Source organism: Chrysemys picta, chromosome 2 (assembly GCF_011386835.1).
Source record: "Chrysemys picta bellii isolate R12L10 chromosome 2, ASM1138683v2, whole genome shotgun sequence".
Taxonomy (NCBI): domain Eukaryota; kingdom Metazoa; phylum Chordata; order Testudines; family Emydidae; genus Chrysemys; species Chrysemys picta.
The window spans coordinates 213267369-213289159 of NC_088792.1; the positions used below are offsets into that span (position 1 = coordinate 213267369).

At 44.3% G+C, this 21791-nt stretch overlaps 1 protein-coding gene across 2 annotated transcripts in view; it reads right to left on the bottom strand.

The window, feature by feature from the left end:
- CHST9 (carbohydrate sulfotransferase 9) overlaps positions 1-21791 on the bottom strand; it is a 266354-nt gene that overhangs the window by 243699 nt on the left and 864 nt on the right. Inside the window, exons 1-2 of one of the 2 annotated variants that reach the window (XM_065585415.1) lie at positions 16456-16690; positions 8514-8611 (exon numbers count right to left, since the gene is read on the bottom strand). The gene's annotated coding sequence lies outside the window, so the exon portion shown is untranslated. Of the gene's footprint in view, positions 1-8513; positions 8612-16455; positions 16691-21791 lie in introns of those variants that run through there. The other variant, XM_065585416.1, reaches the window with a different exon arrangement.

Below are 21791 nucleotides of genomic sequence, written 5' to 3' on the forward strand. Positions count from 1 at the left end.
CAGATAAAAAAAGAGCACTTCAGAGCCCAAGAGAAGTTTTAGCAACTATCATAATGGAGCAGCACAGTTATCCTCAAACACAGGATGCTGGAACCAGAAGGGCACGAGGGGGTTAGAACCCCTGCAATAGAAATATTGTGGGAGGCAGATCTATGTTTGACCCCATCATATCTCAGAGGTGAGACTGGGACTCAGCTATGTTCCACCCATGTGCAGGGGAGGGGGTGCAGAGATGAGAGCAGGATCCGTAGCAGAGGCTGGAGAGGTCACCATGGTGCATGAGATCAGGCCAGCTGCAGGGGAAGAGGTAGGTCTCCTCAGACCAGCCCAGACCTGTCGTCCAGTCACTGTGGGTCCTGGCAGAGACACTTGGCCCAGACATTCCTCTGTATGAAACTGAGTGTTCAGTATTTTCAACAAGGGACAAACCTTCTGAGTTCTCTGCACTATGGGGTGGAGGCACCAGCCACCCTTAGAAGTGAACCCATAACCCTGAAGAGAAAAGGCTGCACTCCCACCCAAGGCCTCGTGTTACACTTAATGTGGTTCACCTTTACACAAACAAATAGTAGAAACTACCAGGGTAGTTGTGAGGGGTGGAGGCTGGTGCAACTCACTGGGTGCACAAGCCTGGGGCCAGTATTGGGTTCCTCCCCTTGTGCTCCTGCTGCTGCTGCTGCCGCCACCCAGCTAATCATTCCTGGCTGTGATCCAGTCAGAGGAGCAATGAGTGGGGAAGCAAAGAAGGTGCCTGAGTGCTGGCTCAGTAGGCCCTCCTCTCAGTGGCCCCATATACCTTAAAAGTACAACTCCAGGCAAATCCCAATTGCCTTCCTTATGCCTCAGCTGAATGCATAAGAACCCAGCTGAGATGTGAGCAGGTATGACAGGGCGATGAAATATGATACTTGACAGGCCTGTGAAGGTGTATGTTTTCCATTCACAAAGAACAATACATATACTTATAGTCTATTCTACAGGATTTTCATGTTAGAAAAAGGAAATCAACATCAAATATAAAAGCTCCATGAAACAGAAAGCAAAATGTGCCTCTCGCTCTCTATGAGCCTTCTCAGAGCCCCACCCCCTAGCAGAGAAGCAGGCACACTTCTTCTATTTGAAATATAAGTGCACAGAAGAGAATCGTAGCTATATAGTACACCGCAAAGAACATCCTGTAGGACTTCAGCAAACATTCAAGAGAATGTGAGAGACTCCTGAACTTTGAATAACTGACCTAGTAGAATTATCTATCTTGAATGTAGAACGAGTAAAGATAGCTTAATGGCTGATATCTAGCTCAAATAAAAATACTTGAAATTCCCACTCCATAATGAAAAGCAACTCTACAAAGACTGTTGGGAATGATCAACTGGTTGGCAAAATTAACTACAAATCCATCTACAGTCAACAAGTCCTTCATGTCATTTTCCAGCAATTCCTTTGTTTGGCACCGCGAAAGTTTTAATCAGAAATCTGTGCAGTTAAAACCACGGATTCTGCAAACATAACTAGATGCTTTTCCCATAAATGAGTCAGCGCATTCCCTATACAGAATAGTCCCCAAGAAGCACTTGCATCAATGAACATTACACTGTGGGTCAGAACTATTTTAACTCTCACCTTCTTCCAGCATGTCCAAGCACATGGAAGTCTAACTCACACCACCTTACAAAACCTCTCTGAATATGATCTATAACCTCTCTCTGGCATATAAACTCTGTATTCATATAGGGAAATGTAAACAGGTATCAGGCTTAATCATATATGATCACAGTCACATTTCCCTTCCTAAATCTAAACGCTCTGCTGAAGAACAGGCTTTGCAGGACCTTTCAGAAGGCACAATACAGAATGGAGCCCAGCGAGAATATATTAAAATCCAAAAAGTGTGTGTTCCTCATGTAACAAAATCAAAGATATGCCTGTTACACAGAGCAGAACAAATGGGCCCAGTATATCCAAGGTTTTGCCACTATGCTTGTGAGCCAGAAAGCACCTTGAACAGAGAGAGGAAACATGTCAAAATGAACTAAGGCTAGAAAGTCCAGCAGTATTACTACAGCTCTAGTAGTCTGCCTGCTTTCCTCAAGGAACTTTGATATATGAAGCTTATTGTTAAACAGCTCAGGTAGGCAGCCTGTCACCATGGTCTGATTTGCAATTTACACCTTTGAAAAAGCAATATTCTTTTATATTTTTTATTTTTTATTTTTTTTTTGTTCCTTTTAATCGACGTTTCTCATTCCAGTTCCTGGCTGTCACTTTGCTGACAGAATTTAAATTTTGGTTCAGAAGTGTTAAAAGTAACCTGGGCTCATAATGAATCTCAACAGAAAATCCCTACATTATATCAAACAATTTTACATAGATTTGTTCTCAAATTAGAAGTGGGCAGGGTGACTAAACTATCCAGGGGGGACTGGGAATGACTTCTGAATACTGACAAGTCCAACTGTAGACAATCAGGGTTCTGCTGACAGCGGGCTTGAACCTTGGACCTTCTGCATTAAAAGCATAAGTATCTGCTGGGAGAGCTGAAAGACTTACTCTTCTTGTGGGGAGCTATAGCAGCCTCAAACTTCTGTGTATCAGGCTCTAGAATGGATCATGCAATGCCTTGAGCTGTGGGTTTTATAGTTACCCTTTATTTACTTATAGTAAAATCAGTTATTACAAAGTCATCTTTCTTAATTTGGAAAAAATGCTGCTTCAATTATTATGTCAATGAAACACCCATGTCATGTTACAGTGTTCAGGTTTGGCATAAGGATACAGGAAATAGATTGTTCCCGTTGATGAGGTGGCAGAGTACGCTAGCCCTTTTCTAAAGTAATTCTAAAGAGTCATCCATTTTAAAGCCAGAAGGGATCATTGCATTCATCTACTTTGACCTCCTGTACAGTGAAGGACATAGAATTTCTCTCAGCAGTTCCTGCAAAAAAAAAAAAAAAACCCCAAACAATATCTTGTGGTTGATTTTAGAAAGATCTCGAATTGTGGTTTATAAAGACTTTGTGTGATGGAGAATCCACCACATACAAGTAAAAGTGAATCTGGTGCTTACAGCCTAGATTCAGTTTGGGCACATCACAAAACTAATAAAGTCTAACAAACATAACTGCTGGCTAGCCTTTACCCACGGAGATACATAGTACTGGAATACTGAGATCAGGATTAAGATGCATTTGTAGAGCTGTGTGTGCATGCTAAAATGAACTAATAATGATGTAAGGGAAGCCCTTAGAAAATTCTACCACTTTCATGAGTATTAGATTCAGAAGCAAACAACAAATGTTTAAACTACGAGGGGTATCATTTCTAGTTTGGGGAATGTGTATTGGTAGTGCCACTTTTGGCCCATTACTAGGGCCCCAGCTCATGGAGTCATATGATTACACATCAGAATCTAAGTTTCCATTAAAAAGGTCTTTAGCCACCAAGGGTGAAAAGAAAAGCTCAGAAATATGACCCAGGTGTAACTGGTGCAGTGACATCTACCTGAGACTGCAGAGGGCCCAAAACAGTAGTTGAGAGGTGTGAACAGCTCCATATGTACAACAGTGGAGAACCCAGCCAACATCACCCCAGCAAAGAACTGTGCGTGGCAGGAGAAAAAGAGTGCATCAGTCCTGAACCACCCACTCAAGCAGACATAACCAGATCATGGATGGTAAGCACTACAGTCTCTCCATATCTGCTACCTCTGTCTCGTGGGGGTGGGGAAGAGAAATAGGGAACACCTGCTGCTACTTCTAGGGAGAAAGGGCCTGTGACCCAAGCATGTGTTAATGCCAACTGGCCAAATATATTAAGTGTTGTGATATTAAGCAAAGTACTGATCCTGAATCATACAAGCTGGTGTGTACACTGTTCCTGGTATTTCTGTGAGAGGATAAGGGGCTGGACACTACAGGGGAACATTTCAAAGGGACTCAGGGACTGGGTGCACCTATTATTAACCTGCAAGGCAAAGTAAGGGCTAGCATTGCCCAGAGGGGAGTGTTTGAGTGGCTAACAGGCTGGTGGTGTTAGGGAGTTGAGACACAGCCAAGCACAAGCAAGACTCCCTCACATGGGAGGCAGGGAGGACAGGGTGAGGAAGAAGACTGTGCTGGTTAAAAATCCAGCATGGTTTAGAGAAGAAGTGAATGTAGCTGTGAAAAATAAAAACAAAAAATAAAAAAAATGTACAAGTGGAAGAAAGGAAGTTGATAGTAATGAATATAAATCAGAAGTTAGGAATTGTAGAAAATTGATAAGGGAAGCTAAGGGACACAAGGCGAAATCTATGGCTAGAGGAGTTGAGTATAATAAGAAGGAGGTTTTAAAAATGTATTAGGAACAAACAGAATCCTGACAATGGTACTGGTCCATGATGAGGTGGAAATGGTAGATCAATAATAATGCAGAAAAGGCAGAAGTGTTCAATTAATTTTTCTGTTCTCTATGGGGAAAAAAACAGATGATGCAGTCTTATCCTATGGTGATAATACTCTTTCAATTCCATTAGTTTCTCTGGAGGATGTTTGATAGAAGCTATTAAGTTAGACATTTTTAAAAAAAACAGGGCCAGATAACTTGCATCCAAGAGTTTTAAAAGAGCTGGCTGAACCACTAATGTTAATGTTCAATAAGTTTTGGAGCACTGGGAAAGTTCCAGAAGACTGGATGAAAGCTAATGTGTCAATTTTTAAAAAGGGTAAGTGGGGTGACCCAAGTAATTATAGATCTGCTAGCGTGACATTATCTTGCCAATGGGCAAGATAATGGAGCAGTTGATACAGGACTCAACTAATAATGAACTAAAGGAGGTTAATGTAATTAATGCAAATCAACATGGGTTTATGGAAAATAGATCCTGTCAAACTAACTTGATTTTTTAAATGATATTACAAGTTTGGTTGATAAAGATAATAGTGTTAATGGAAAATACTTAGACTTCTGTAAGGCATTTGATTTGGTATCACACAATATTTTGATAAAAAAACTAGAATGATATAAAATAAACACGAAGTGGGTGAGGTAATATCTTTTATTGGACCAAATTCTGTTGGTCAGAGAGACAAGCTTTCAAGTTTACACAGAGCTCTCCTTCAGTGCTGTGTAAGCTCAAAAGTTTGTCTCTTTCATCAACAGAATTTGATCCAATAAAAAAATTTTACCTCACTACTTTGTCTCTCTAATATCTTGGGACCGATATGGCTACAGCAACACTACATACATAAAATTAACATGTCACACATTAAACGGATAAAAAAACCATGGAGTGGGTCTGCTTCCAGTGGGGTTCTGCAGGGGTCAGTTCTAGGGTCTAGGCTACTTAACATTTTATCAATAACCTGGAAGAAAACATGAAATCATCACTGATAAAGTTTGCAAATGACACAAACGTTGTGGGACTGGTAAAAACTGAAGAGGATAGTCACTGATTCAGAGCAATCTAGACTGCTTGGTAAATTGGAAGCAAGCAAACTATGCATTTTAATACAGCTAAAAGTAAATGTATGCATCTGGGAACAAAGACTGTAGGCCATACTGACATGATGGGGGACTCTATCATGTGAAGCAGTAACTCAAAAAAGATTTTGGGATCATGTTGGATAATCAGCTGAACAAGAGCTCCCTGTGATGTTATTGCCAAAAAAGCTAATGCAGACCTGGGATGGATAAACAGGGGTTATATTGCCTCTGTATTTGGCATTGGTGCACAGGCCGGTGACAGCAATTCCAGGCCCCAAGGCTGGAGCCAGGCCCCACATAACTGCTAGCCCAGCGTGGCATTGCCACCTGGGCGCGGAGCTGGACCACGTGTGGCAGCTGGTGCACACATGCACAAGCCGCGGATATGGTCTGCCTGACATTTGGATGGTGCTGCACCCGCGCTGGCTGGTACCCAGCGAGTTGCTGCCAGCTGCGCGGATGGGCCAGCTTTTCTGGCATGGCCAGGGTTTCCACGTGCCCGCCCAGCTGCCTTCGCCGCCGCCATTACCACCCCACGTGCGCCTAGGAGCCCTGTGGCCTGCCCAGGTGATTTAAAAGGGCCCGGGGCTCGGCGCCGCGGCTGCGGCCAGGTGCCCTTGGGCCCTTTTAAATCGCCCAGACCCCTGGACAATTGCCCTCTTTGCCCCCCTCGGTCGGCGGGCCTGCTGGTGCAACTGCTGCTGGAATACTGAGTCCATTTCTGGTGCCCACAGTTCTGGTGATAAATTGGAGAGAGTTCAGAGAAGAGTCACAAGAATGATTAAAGGATTAGATAACATGCCTTATAATGATAAGCTAAATAGACTAAGCTCATTGAGTCTAACAAAGGGAAGGTTAAAGGGAGACTTGATTACAGTCTTTAAGTACCTATATGGGGAATAAATATTTAATAATGGTCTTTTCACTGTAGCAGAGAAACGTATAATACAAACCAATGGCTGGAAGGCTAGACAAATTCAGACTGGAAATAAGGCACAATTTTGCAAAGGTGAGAGTAATTAACCATTGGAACAGTTTACAAAGGTCACGGTGGATTCTCCATCACTGACAATTTTTAAATCAAAATTGGCTGTTTTTCTAATATATCTGCTTAGGAATTATTTTGAGGAAGTTCTATGGCCTGTGCTATACAGGAGATCAGACTAGGTGATCACAATGTTCCCTTCTGGCCATACAATCTGTGACTCTAATCGGATAAATAGTCTACACTGCAGAGGGAAGCTGATTACATTCTAAGAAACCCTTCCTACGATACAGTCATAAAAATATACTTCCTGAATCATGAGAGAAGACTGTGCCATGTGTATTTTGTTGTATAATTGCCACTCTACCAGAGTGAAAGTAAGCCGGTATGCCCCGGTTTGCCATACCGGGGTGGCCCGGCTTCCCCAGGTGGCAATTAAAGGGCCTGGGGCTCCCAGTAGCAGCTTTAAATTGCTGCCAGAGCCCTGCTGCTGAACCCTGGGGTAGCGGCAGCGGGGCTCCGGTGGTTATTTAAAGGGCCGGGGCTCCCACTGTCTCTACTGCCCTGGGCCCTTTAAATAGCCGCTGGAGCCCCGCCGCCGCTACCCAGGGCTCCCGGGGCTATTTAAAGGGCCGTGGCGGTAGAAGCAGGGGAGTCCTGGGCCCTTTAAATAGCCCCCAGAGCCCTGGGGTAGCAGTGGCAGCCGGGGCTCCGGCTGCCGCTGCTACCTGGCAGGGGAGGGGGAGGGCACTTAGGGGTACAAGGCGGGCCTGAGCTGGCTCTCACCCCCCCCATCCCCGCCCCTTCCGCCCAAGGCCCCACCCCTTCCTGGGGCCAGAGCCGGCCCCAACCCAGCCCCATACTGGTAAGTCCCTATTTCTACTTTCACCCCTGCACTCTACCCCCATCCCATCATTATCATTGTAGGAATTTTTCAAATAAATGTTTGGTTTATAAATCTTACATCTGGAATAAACTGGTTGTGAGTCTGTTGAACTCGTGCAGAGGCAGGCATCTTACTTTACAGGTTTTGCATTACATAGTTCAGAAGGGTATTTTGGGCATTGGAAGCTACCTGGTGGTATTTCAGTGCCTCATGACAGAAAAGATCTTTGATCTGTGTTGTATCAATTGCAGAGGAGGTGTCAATTTTTAAAAGAATGTTGCCTAAGTTGAACCTGTAAAATTTGAGATCTGTGCACCCAGGGCCGGCTCCAGGCACCAGCTTCTCAAGCAGGTGCTTGGGGTGGCTGCTCCGAAGAGGGGCGGCAGGTCCAGGTATTCGGCAGCAATTCGGCAGACGGTCCCTCACTCCGCCTGGGAGTGAAGGACCTCCCGCCGAATTGCCGCCGCAGGTCGCGATCGCTGCTTTTTGTTTGTTTGTTTGTTTTGTTTTGGCTGCTTGGGGCGGCCAAAACCCTGGAGCCGGCCCTGTGTGCACCTGGTGTGCAAAAAACACACCTTTCTGTGTTTCAAGTGGTATCTAAATGAGAAAAATGGGTAATTGGACATACAAGCAGACTATTAACAGAATGTTTGTAGTTACCTATTTTGTATGCACTGTACTGAATGTAGCTAGACAAAAGCGGGAAATAGAAGCTAGAAGACAAATAGGCATATGTGGATTATTCGGTATAGTATAGGTATAGTATAGTATAGGTAAGCTCCCACCTCTAGGATTTGGTCCTTCAATTCAAACTGCAGCGGCGCATGCTTTTAGCTTTGGAGGTGCTTGGTTCAATACTAACCAACATGGCAGCTGTCACACAATCACATGCCTCAATAAGTAATAAGTAACCTCTCTCCTTCCTCAACCCATCTGCCTTCTGCCAACTGTCACTTTCACTTACACTACCACATCTAACGTCTAGACTATAAACTGTTTGGGGCAGACTTCTCGTCACTCTATGCAGGGCCTAGCACACTTCTGGGTGCTGATGAACCATCACCACAGGGCTTTTAGAAATCACCTTCCTCTACTTGTGGGTATAGGGAAAAGTGAGGAAACAAACAGACCTTTTGTTAGGAATGAGAAGGTGCAATTTCAATTTGAATTTATGCCTACCTTCCACTTTTCTCCCTCAGAAGCAGCTGGTATTGGGCACGGTCAGAGACAGAGTCCTGGACTAGATGGACCTTGGGTCTGATCCAGTATGGATATTCCTAAATGTAGGGTTGTATACAAAACAAAAGACCATCTATGTTATTTTAGGGGGCATTTCAATCAGGAAAGCAAGGATTCCAGTGACAAAAGTTTAAAATAGAAACAGTGGTTTCAGGCCTATGCATCCTTTATTTTAACTTAAGGTCCCTCTGCAACATAAACCCACACACGTCCTGCCAGCCACAGATCCAGCCCTCACTCCCCATCCACTATCCTGTCCAATTCTGATGGCAGCAGGCTGTGGCAAATATCTAATTCCTTGACTGTTCTCCCCAGTTCCTGCTTGGAAAAGTGTGCTTTGGTTCCCTCTCCTAGCTTCCTGTTCCATGCATGTGTTTGGGAGAGAAGGGGGGCGGTGTTAATAAAGGCTATAGAGGGTAAGATAGGTTGCTACCAGTGCCTGGGAAAGTTTGCAGGGATGGCTGGAGCGAAGGAGTAACATGCACAGAGCTGGAGGACCCAGTGAGAGAGGTGGAGGGCACTGTGTGTGTTATGTTGCACAGAGCTCTACAAACCTGGTCCCAACTACAGTCCCTCTGCTCAAGCTGTAGCAGCTCATGCTTTTTACTCTGCTAAGAGGCCATTTACAAAGTAAAAGCATAATTAAATGAACATAGCATTTATGGTAAATGTTAACGTCTACTTAATTTTTTAAATTCTGCAATCATAAAAATGCATTCATCATTAGTGGTATTGTGCATTTTGAACTTACATCCCTTTTGTTTTCACAGGGTACATGATCTCTTGATACCATAAATACAAAGAAAAGATAGTTGTTTCACCTGCTAGTATCTTTTACCCTCCTTCTTTCCAATGCAACAACAACAACAACAAAATCTCTGTCCACACAGGCAGCCCTTTATTACTTTAAGGAAATTACTTGTATGAAGTGCAACTCTTCACAGTTGTGACATATGTGCTTTTTTCTTGGCCAGCATAATCTGTCATGTGAATGTCATGTCTACTATAAAAGCAGCAAAGAGTCCTGTGGCACCTTATAGACTAACAGACGTATTGGAGCATGAGCTTTCGTGGGTGAATACCCACTTTGTCGGATACAGTCATGCATCCGACAAAGTGGGTATTCACCCACGAAAGCTCATGCTTCAATACATCTGTTAGTCTATAAGGTGCCACAGGACTCTTTGCTGCTTTTACAGATCCAGACTAAGACGGCTACCCCTTTGATACATGTCTACTATAGTAGGCCAAGGCAACCAGAAGTTAACAGTGGCAGGAGACCTTGTAGAGATGGAGAAAATAGCTCATGTTATCACTGAACATTTCTTTATATATGTATTACTAGACCACTGGGAGGCCTCATGTGACATTTTAAAATATATTTTACATTATATTTTAGTCATGTTTTACATTTTGTTATACCCAGCTCATATTTCCACTGTTTCCAATTGCTATTAATACAGAGCCAAATCCTGAAGTCCATACGCAGACAAAAAACTCCTGCTGAAGTCAATGGGAGCTTTGCTTAGATAGGGACTGTAGTCAGGATGATGATTGATGTGGGTGCAAACACAGCTACACAGATCTGCTGACTTAGTGTGCAAAAGCAGTTTGAGACAGGTCCAGGTGGCAAAGACCAACATGAGCATACAAAGATCTGTGCATTTATCACATGAGACTTACAAGCCTACCACTTGAACCAATAGAATTAGTAACATCCTAAGTTATTTGGCCTATACAGCAGCCAGCGAGATTACCATTCATGGACTTTGAAATGAAGAACACTTTACCCTGTTTATGCTTTATGCATGATTAAGTGCCAAGAAAGCAAGCCGTATCGGTGTGACAATCTGTCAAAAAGAGGAACCCTTGCACACTGATAAAGATAACTTGCGAACACTGCTTCAGAGTTGAGCCGCTTGTACTGTTCATATAGCATTAATCACACAAAACTATGTTAAAAGAACATTAAGGTTGCAAATTCAGCACTCAAAAATTAGGAAATGCCAGAATTAAGGTTGCCTATGCAACCTTAATTCGTCCCCCTTGTGTGTATGCATTAATGATACAGTCTTTAATTACATGATCACATACTATTTTTCCACAGGATCTCTTCCTCATTCAGTGCACAGGCTGGATGATGCTCACTAAATGAGCAACTACTCAATATTTTGTTTTCTTCTCATCAGTCAATGTGTGGCCCCATGACTTACTTACTGCACACTTTTCAAACCTTGTTCTGAAGAAAGAATTATTTATTTGCTCCTGAGCTTTTCTATGGCACTCGTTACTATGGTACCCAAGTGCTTTACTAACAATAATTAATTTATTTTCACAAAACCTCTGAGGTATTACTATGCCCATTCTACAGATGGAGGAACTGAGTTTAAAAGCATCCGTTAATTTTGGGTACCTGGTCTGAGATGCCATGGGCTTGGTTTTTCAGAATATTTATTAGCATGACATAGTATTTTGTATGCCCATTGGCTTCAGTTGCAGCCGTGAGTGCTCAGCCCTGGGGTCTTAAATTGGGCACCCAAAAATAGAAAATACAATTAGTGACCATCAGTGAACAGCTGGTTTCAGTGCCGTGCCAGGAATATCTGCTATATGAGGAGTCCACCCTTGCTCTTACTGAAATCCTCTGCCCCATTCACTACACACCTTATGGTTAGAACACTAACCTTAGGCATGTGAGACCCACATTCATATCCCTCCTCTGGAATTAGCCTGAAATGGACTACACACCTTCCAACTTCTGAAACATCCTACAGAATTTAGGCTGGTTCTTATTTTACGCAAACCACTTCATCCATCCCTAATAAATCCCCATCTCGATATCAGCACAGTTCTGTACTCTATTTAGAAATATTTTCAGTAGCCAAACTAATCAATATCCATCGGTGAAGCAACATTTGCATATCTGAAGTAGCTAGGAATGTACTGAGCAAGCCAGGCAAAAGTAAGCACGTGAGGGCAAAATTAAATTAGGACTGTGAAGATGTAAGCCTCTTCTGGCTATAGGCTAGAAACCATTGCAGCACATTTTTATGTTCAAGATTTCTTTTAAGACCATCTTGTGGGGAATCCTGTCTTGTAAAAGGTCTGAATTAATCCAAAGCTTTCTAATTGCCAACATCATGGCTGCTCTAACATATCCACTCGTTTCTTAACTGAGTAGCTGTGAAGTTATGGGGCAGACAGAAATGAAAGAAACCCAATACACTCGATATTCTGACTACCAATGGCGGAGGATGAAAAGGTATTCCACACTTTACTAGCAGCATGCTAAAATAATTGAATTCTAGTGGCAAGTAGCAAATAAGCAAATTATGAAATTAAAATAGATTATCAAGGGCTCTGCTATTACAGATTGCCATATTGCCAAAGCTTTATAAAGAGAAATATTATCAGTTTCAACGCATTTGTAATATTTGTTAGAAATGATTGTGCCCATAATTTTGTTTTAAGGCCCAATTTTGCCATCAGAATACAAGGTGTAGCTCAGCATACTCAAATAATCTTTCCCACAAGAAATTAACATGCACTTAAATGCTATCACTGAGAGACAGTAATAAAACAAGACCTGCAATTGAACATATTGTGGGACAAATATAACATGGAAATAGATCTGGTTGGAAAAACTCCAACAAAACAATTTTGTCAGAATGTACTGATTTGGCAAGAGTGGCAACATTTCATGAAGACTGTTTGATTCTGACAAAGTTCCTCCATTGCTTGCCTGCACAGCTCCTCAACAACCCGCTAAGTGCACTGCCTGAGGCTGGGAACTCAGGCAGATTCTGCAGCTCCAGGACAGCCTCCCTTCCATCCTTTAGCTCTAATTAGTCCACTTGGTAGGCTGCTGAAGAGCCACAGCTCCATTGCCTTTCAAGGAGAATTTCAAAAATTTTGGTTTTCATTCCAAAACTGAACGAAACTGAATTTTGAAAAATTGAAATTCTCAGGTCAGGTCTACACTACAGAGTTAGGTCAATGTAAGGCAGTTTACATCAAACTAATATGTCAGTGTACATACTACAGCCTTGCTGCTGCCGATGTAAGTGCCCTACTACATTGACAGAATAACTCCACCTCCACAAGAGGTGTAGGGCTTATGTCAGTGTAGTTAAGGCATACAGACACTGTTACTTACATTGACAAGAATGACAGCCAACAGCCAATTTCATGGCCCACGGCTAGGGCTTGCCGCTCCCAGCCGGGCTCCCCGCACCCAGGGCTCGCCACTCCTTGCTGGGCTGCTGCCCGGGCTCTGAGTCCCCCCACACTGCTCCTCTCAAGTCAGTGGAAGTGCTCCTGGTATGGATGCGCACCACCGACAAAAAGAGGGCAGTGTGGACATGAACTACTGTAGTAATTATTGAGGGGGCTGTAAATTTTAGGTTTGTCGTGTAGACGTGGCCTCAGTGAAATGGAATTACCATTCCTCTACACCAGTGCTCTCCAAACTTTTTTGATCGCACACCCCATCAGTAAAAAATTTTTGAGCACACACCCCTTGCTCCCGGCCGAACTGCTCAGGGAGGGGAAAAAAAAGAAGCGGCGCTGCTCCGGCGGCGCTCCTCCTGCCACGCACACCGAAGGATCCTCCTGCGCACCCCCTGGGGTGCGTGCACCCCACTTTGGAGACCACTGCTCTACACAGGTCTCTGTGGGAAGCTGAAAAAATGAATGTTACCTAAAAGACAACCATTATTATATATACATATTCCCAGAGACAAGCTGTATTAAACGGAGCTAAGGTTGAGATTATAAGCAGTAATTTAGGGTAAAATACAGTAGATTCAAATTTAAGTGAAACTTAGCAGAAGTCTCAGCACATTAAATGCAGAAATGCACATTTAGAGCACCCAACTACCTCATATGAAAGCTCTATAGGTTTCCACCTGGGGCATGAAAGTGAGGGGTGTAATCTCTCCAACATTGCCGTCTCAAGACCCCATTTAATCGCCTTTCTTTCACAGGTGAACATTGTAGTGAATGAGGCTGTGTGAGAGAATGGCAGACTTGGAAGGAATTTGCAGTGGCCAGCTGGAGACCTCTGAGAAGTGTTATTCAGCTAGAGTAGAAAGGCTCTGGGGGGAGGAGTGCGGGGAAGAGAGAGGGTCTGGGAGCTAGTACAGAGAATTGCATTGACCTACAGCAATTAAAGAAAGTTGTGGGTTCTGGTGATGGATCCCCCAAGCAGGGCCGGTGCAACCAATAGGCAGCCTAGGGCACCAAGTGGTTGGGAGTGCCAAAAAGCGGTGCCCCAAACACTTTTTTTAAATAGCGGAGCACAAGGCTGCCGCTGCTCCCCGCCTCCCGGCTCCAGAGGGCCTGCTGCGGTGCGGCCAGTCCTCCCTCCCCGGGGGAACAGCGGGCCGCCGAGGGGGGAAGGGGAAGGTCTAGCGCTAACAGCTGCGCCGTCTTCCCTGCGCCGTGGGCCGAGCTGGGCTCCCCGCCGCTCCCAGGACTCTCGGTGGCAGCGGCAGCAGGCTCGGGCGTGGGGGGGCTGGCTGCCTGTGCCGCCGCTGAGAGCCCCCGGGGGCGGTGGAGAGCCCAGCTCGGCCCGCGGCGCGGGGAAGAAGGCGCAGCTGTGCTCTGCTCTTCGGGCGGAGAAGCTGGGTGTCTACTCCGCCTGCAAGGTACCTAGCCGGGCCGCAGGAAGCCGCACAGGCCGGCGGAGCGCCGGGGGGTGGGCAGGTCCTAGGGTGACCAGATGTCCCGATTTTATAGGGACAGTCCCGATTTTGGGGTCTTTTTCTTATATAGGCTCTTATTACCCCCCACCCCTGTCCCGATTTTTCACGTTTGCTGTCTGGTCACCCTAGCAGGTCCAGTCCCTGGCCTGGGGAATGGTGTATGTGGGAGCAACCCGGGCACCCTTCCTCCAGCCAGCACCACCCCCTCCAACACCCAACGACCAGCTACCTTCTCCCCTGTGCACCCCCCGCCCCAACAACCCACCTTGGCCTGCCACTTTTGCCTTTGGGCAACCTCCACTCAGCAACGCCCCACCCCCCGCAGCCAGCCACGGTCACCTTCACCCTGCATCAACCTCGGGACACTCCCCCCACCTGCCATCTCCCTTCTGCCCACTCCTCCCTTGTCCAAACTCCTCTGTGCCACCTTCACCCCCCTGCAACAACCCCGGGCACAGACACCCCCCACCTGCCAGCCCCTTGCAACAACCCCCTCCTGCCCACTTCTCCCTTGTACAAACCCCTCCCTGCCACCTTCACCCCCTGCAACAAGCCCCTTTTGCCTCTGTGCAATCTCTTCCCTGCCACTACACCCCCGCCCCCTCCACCTCTTGGCCACCTCTACCCCCTGCAACAATCCCATGCACCCCCTCTCTGCCACCTTCACCCCCTGGAAGAGCCCCCATATGACCCCCCTCTTTGCAGCCCCCCCCCCCCCCATGCTCCCTGCACTTTGTGAACATCTGGGCCCCTGAGGGGAACTTGGCCGTAGGAAGGTAGGGGCTGGACATCAGAGGGGGGCGCAAGGTGGAAGTTTTGCCTAGGGCGCAAAATATGCTTGCACCGGCCCTGTCCCCAAGTATCAGGACACAAACCTGATGCCGAGAGATGTAAGAATTCCATGAAGGGACACTAGCACAGTTTCTAGAGAGCCTAGTTATAGATGTTTAGGTAGAAATTCAGAAATATTATTCTTTCAAATCAGTCTATGCTCCTGCCTCACTTATTACTGCAAATTCTGGTTTTGGTACATGATGTTCCTTCCAAGAAGCAGGCTGATTAGAAAGGTAACAGCATCTGTTGATATAGATATCAGAATACATCAGCAATAATAAAAAGAGAAAATCCATGTTTTGGGTAGGATTTTCAAAAGCATACAGCATTAGCCCAACTCCACTCCCATGAAATCAATGGGAGTTTTACCATTGGCTTCAGCAGGAACAGAGTTAGGGTGGGTTTTTCAGAAGTGTTCCACACTGGCCTATGAATTTCATATTATTAGGCCCCAATCCTGCTGTCAGTAGAGCTCTGTGGGGATGCAGAATTCCATACATGCAAAGTAACTTTGAGAATGGGGGCCTCTGAATGAAAAAAAGGCACACACGAGAGGCTTTTGAAAACCTGACTAACACTGTTGGTACTCTTGAGTGCATGTCTCTTTTTAAGCTCATTCTCATCTCTTGAATACTTGTATGGCCTCAACATCACCACTGCCTCACAATGTTTAGTACTTATTCCTTGTGAGGTAGGGTAGTACTATCATCATTTTACAGATGGGAAACTGAGGCACAGAAAAGCTAGTGACTTGCACAAGTCACACAGGAAGTCTGGGACAGAGCAGGGACTTCACAGGTATCCCAAGCCCTAGCCTATTGACCTAAGGAATGGACAATCCTTTCAATTCCATCTTGCTTTGCTCAACCTTTTTCCACTGATATACAGTAAAATTGGAAAATATGAAATATTCATCTGTGCTGACTGGGGAAACTCCAGGACATAATGCAGTGGGGGAAATTATTGCTAATAAGTGCATTGTGCCACTGCAGATTTACCTTTTGTAAAAAAAAAAAAAAATACACACACTGTCACAAACCTTCCTAGCTCATCCTAGGAAATTAAAAAAGGCTGACTATATTTTGCCTTTGCATGAGGTGGGAAGAAATGAGAATAGGAATATAAAAAGCCATCTTCAAATTTGAATCATTTACCCAAATCTCAAAGAGAAGAAAAACTTGTTTCTATACTGACTGCTGGCTACTTAAAAAGAAAATTCAGCTAAAAACCTGCCCCAACACTGCTGTGACTGGGAATGTAGAGTAAATATAGCAACTATTGCATTCTGTAGGTGTCACTGCAAGGTCACCTTTCACACAGAAAACTTAAAACCTTTTACTCACCCTGATGAATTCACAGAGATATATGGAAAAGCTCAGGGTCCACTGGAGTTTTCAGAATAAGAAGGGGGGAGAGAAGATTCTCCTGCTTTGAAAGTGGCAGGTGGAGTTTGAGAAATGAAGAATACTGAAGGGTTCCAAAAGGAGGCCAAGTTTGTCTTCATTTCCCTCTCTTTCTGGCTCTGGAAGTGGCCTGTGACTTTGTCTGTGGGTGTGTGAAGTCTTCTTTGCTCCCTCACTTACTGAGCATAAAGGAGCAGCCTGATTTTATTCTCTGGCAGACATACCAAAATGCTGACAAGCACAGTGTATTATTCACTTACACTGTCTATATATCATTGCCCTACTCTGTTATCAAAGAAAATTATTGTGACTGGGGGAAAGGTGAAAAATAGTACAGAACAGAATTATAGGCCTCTATACACAATATTTTATTTTCAAATTTACAAGCAGCAAAACATTGAGACAAAGAAGGCTCAGCTCCTGTAAGTCACTGTAGAACCATAGGAAGCATTTTTGGCTCTCTCCTGTAAGTACAGTTGTGCTCTTCATGTTTCCCTCCAGAATCCTTAACCTTGTGTCAGAAGCTTCAATACATAAATATAAATGTCATTCTAAAGCTACTATACTGCTAGAGTCAGGGAGGACTGTAATTAGTTTAAAGCTGAACACTTCACACTTTTATAACATCTTGCATCCAAAGATCTCAAAGCAGATTAAAAATGTTAATTATTTAAACACTACAATATGTCTTTGAAGTACATGTTAGAGGGAAACAGAAACAGACAGTTAAGTGACTTTCCCAAGGTTGCATGGCAAGTCAGTGGCACAGCCACCAATATAACCTGGGCATCCTGATGCCCAGGTCCCCTGTACTAGCCACAACCCCTCCCCAACCTTAAATCACTCTCTGCATAAAACATTTCTGTCAACTCTTAATTATTAAGTGCAGGGGGTTAAGATATGCAGATGGTTACTGCATGAGGCCTTTCAGCTAAATTCTAAGAAGAAGAAAAACATGGTCTTGTGTGTAACCATCTTTGGGTTCATTCAATAACAAGCTAGTGAATGAGAAAGGAATAAAACGTTAATTAAAACAAACTGGAGAGCATCTCTGGTGAACTGCTGCACACAAACATGCGGTGTTCCCAACCTCCCCCTCCAAGGCACAGCTCCAGATTCCCACACTCAACATAGTCCCTTATGAAGGAGCATTTCCAAATCACAGTCTTTCATAAACATATCTCTACATTGTGGTTAATCAATTGAACTGGGCCCCTGAAGATATGGGTTCAGTCCTCAGCTCAATCACAAATTTCCTGTGTGTTCTTGGGCAAGTCACTTAAGCTCCCTGTGACTCAGTTTACTGTCTGGATAAGGAGGTTAATAAAAGTTCCTTAACTCACAGGGATGTTGCAAGAATCAGGACTCAGATTTTTACAGTTCACATGTAGGCTTGGAAGGATTAGATTTATCAGCAAATGTCAGTAAATGTTCATTTCAGCACACACACACGCGTGTACGTGAAGAGATATTTCCGTCAATAATAAAAGAAATGTACAGATAGGCCAAGTAAGAAAAATGATTCTTAAGGACTTAGTTTGATTTAAAGATATTTACTTTGTATATTTTGACAGTTTATGTTTTAATGGTTATAAAGTTTTAACCATTTGAATCTCAACATCTAGTCATTAAATAGTTATTGTCTGAACCCTTCCCCCATAACTGTGCACAATGGATAATTTTAGTTGATAAAAATAAAAAGGTGCTTAAAAATAAAACTGATATCGTCCATGAAAATTATTTTAAAAACACACTCTGAATTCTGCCAACACTACTTACAGGGTGCTATGATACTGCAAGGATGAAGTATAACCAAGGGCTTGTCTTCACTACCGTGCTACATTGGCCACTGCATTGATGCAGCGGTGCCGAGGTAGTGCGTCTGGTGAAGATGCACTATGTTGACAGGTGACTGCTCTCCCGTCGATGTAATTACTCCACCTCAATGAGAGGCGGAAGCTATGTCGGTGGGAGAATATCTCCCACCGACATAAAGTGGTGTATACACCGCGCTAAGTCAATGTAACTTACATCACTCAGGGGGGTGATTTTGTCATCCCCCTGAACAACATAAGTTACATCAACTTACGCGGTAGTATAGACAAGCCCTTAGACAGAAATATCTACGGAGGGAGCCTGGTACCCAAACAATATGTGGAGATTATGCATCTTTTTCAGCAAATCAGTAAAGTTACTTACTTAATGAAAAAGGGGGCGGGAGCTTGCTGAGACTGGCAAAAAAATCTCTGGTTTTCTGGACTCCAGGTAGCCTCACAGTCAGGTTCATGTTGTGAACTATTGGCTCTGTTTGGTGCTGATGACTCCGAGCATCACAGTGGCATTGCTTTAAGCATCAGCTTTGAAGGGTCTCCTAGAAAAGTGATCTCCCTGATAGTCCAAGAGCTTCAGCAAGTTGAGTACTGAAAACAGTTCAGCCCCAGCAGCTGATACAACAATTGTAATTCTGACTTGAGACATTTATGTTGATAACAATGTCTGGGTTCGTTTCTCAGAAGCCCCCTTTTCTGCTTTATATTTTTTCTATCAAAAGAATTATCCTCTTCACATATAAACCATCTGCAAAATAAATATTTCTTTAGGGAATCTCTGTGATTTTACTATGTCATTTAACCTATAATTTACATTACATTTTTGAAAGAAACATACACACACGTACAGTTATTCAGTGTCGCTTCATATTTCAGCATCCCCAATGGTACAGCATGTTCCATTTCTACACTGTTCCACTACAGAGTTAACCTGTGTTTGCAAAATAAATATTTGCCATATGTGCCACATTAATCACAACTCTGCTGCTAGAAAATTTATAAAATCAAAAACCTTGTCCTAGGGTTTGCAGCTGTTCCCAATGAAATCAAGGTTAAGACTATGAGCAAGTTTAGACCCAAATCTTCCTGCCCCCTCTCCCTGCCAAACAGGGCCAGCTCCAGGCACCAGCTTGCCAAGAAGGTGCTTGGGGCGGCCACTCCGGAGAGGTCCAGGTATTCGGCGGCAATTCGGCGGACGGTCCCTCACTCAGCCTCGGAGCGAAGGACCTCCCGCCGAATTGCTGCCACAGATCGCGATAGCGGCTTTTTTTTTTTTTTGGCTGCTTGGGGCGGCCAAAACCCTGGAGCCGGCCCTGCTGCCTAAGAAACCAGGCCAGGTGCAGAAGATTTTCATGGGTACTGGTGGGGAGCAATGCTCTTTGTAAGGCTTCTGAGTGGCAGCCTTAAGAGTGTAGTATCCCCATTGTCTGGCAAGGCAGTGCCTCAAAGATCTTTTGTGCTGCTGGATCCACCAGTCTACTCCCACTTTTCCTTAGCCTCTCTCTGTCCTGATATCAAAATGCTGCTGTTCAGGGTTCACAGAGGAAGCCTGTACAGAGCAGATTCTACTGCACGCCCGGTGTGCAGACGTTCTGCACATGTTCTGTTCTCTTTTCAACCAGTGGAACTGCACCAGTTCTATTGGTTCGGCAGCCTTCCAAAGCCTCAGAGGAGACCACAGTAGTTTGCTCAGAATGCAAACACACACTGCGTGAGCCTTAAGTCTTAATTTATGAGGCTTTGCCAGTATAAAAGATTCAACAAAGTAATCTCAGCACAGATTTTTCTTCTTGGACCCAGGAAGAGTGAGCAGAGTGCTGCTACTGAGTAGACATGTCTGTTCTTCTGTGAAAGATTGTTGAATGGACGGGGGGGGGGGGAAGCCATGATTGCATGAAAATCTCATTATAGTAATTGCGGCTGCAGAATCAGGGAATTCATGGGGCCCTGGCTAGAATATTCAGCTCAGAACATTTCTGAAAAGAAAAAAATATAGAGGTCTTACCGAGAAAGAGAACTACTTTTTCTTTCCTTTTCTTTACCTTCCTACTAAGCTGATGAAAGAGATAGTAAAACCTTCCAGCCAATAATTTTCTATGCCCCCCCCTTCACAAAATCCTTTAAAAATCCATTAACTGGGGTAAATTTAAGGAAGTAGGCCCAGAAGGTAAATTCACCATAGAGGACCAGTGAGAGTACTAAGTGGTGGGGATGGTGAAAGGAGAGATCAAGATTTTTTTTTTCTTTTTAAAATAAGCCCCTGCTTATTCCCAACCCACCCTCTGAATCTCTCTCTCCTTCAACAAACACACCTTTCACATCACTCTCTCCCCTTCTTCCTCCCAGTGTTCTCTCACTCTGTCTGTCACACGCAGACCACTCTGTTTCCCTCCCCTACACACAGATAGCCCCCAAACACGATTCAGTCATACAGCTACCAGCACCACCATCATAAAGCTCTTTACTTCCCCTTAGGCCCTGGTAAGTGAGACTGCCATAAACATACAGTTAAGGGTTTATTCCTCTTTTACCTGTAAAGGATTAACAAGCTCACATAACCTAGCTGACACCTGACCAGAAGGACCAATAAGGGGACAAGATACTTTAAAATCTGGAAGGGGGAAAAAAACACACACAGCACTTTTGTCTGTACTGTGTGTGCTTTTGCCGGAAACAGAGAAAGAAGGAACCATCCAACTCCTATAGGGTAGTGAGTATTTAGAGAAGGAATGTGTTAGATTACTTTTATTTTCTTGTTTGTGGGTTCTTTTGCAAATAAGAGGGAAGATAAATGTGGGTTCTTTGTGTAACTTTAAAGTTTTGCCCAGAGGGAAACCCTCTGTGTTTTAAATTGATTGTCTGTGAGACTATCTTTCATCCTAATCTTACAGAGGTACTCCTTTCACCTTTTGCCTTTAATTAAAATTCTTCTTTTAAGAACCTGATTGATTTTTCATTGTTTTAAGATCCAAGGGTTTTGGATCTGTGTTCACCAGGACTAACTGGTGAGGGGGATTCTCAAGCCTACCCAGGAAAAGGGGTGTAGGGGTTTGGGGGAGGAATCATTCTCAAGTCTGCCCAGGAAAGGGGGTTAGGGACTTAGGAGATATTTGGGGAAAGGCAGAGTTCCAAGTGGCTCTCCCTAAATATTTGGTTAACGCTTGGTGGTGGCAGCGTACTGTTAACCTAAGCTGGTAAAAATAAGTTTAGGGGGTGTTTCATGCAGGTCCTCACATCTGTACCCTAAAGTTCAGAGTGGGGAGGGAACCTTGACAGAGACAGTGGGGAAAAAAATCACCCAGACCTAGTAGGACTTCTGGGAGACTTTTCAGCTCCACCCTCCCAGGCCTGATGCAGAGGGACTGCAAAAGACTCTTCATCAGCTCCCAAGTCTGTAAGGGTAGGGCCCAGGAGACTCTGCCTTCTTATGGCCTTAGCAGGGTCTGG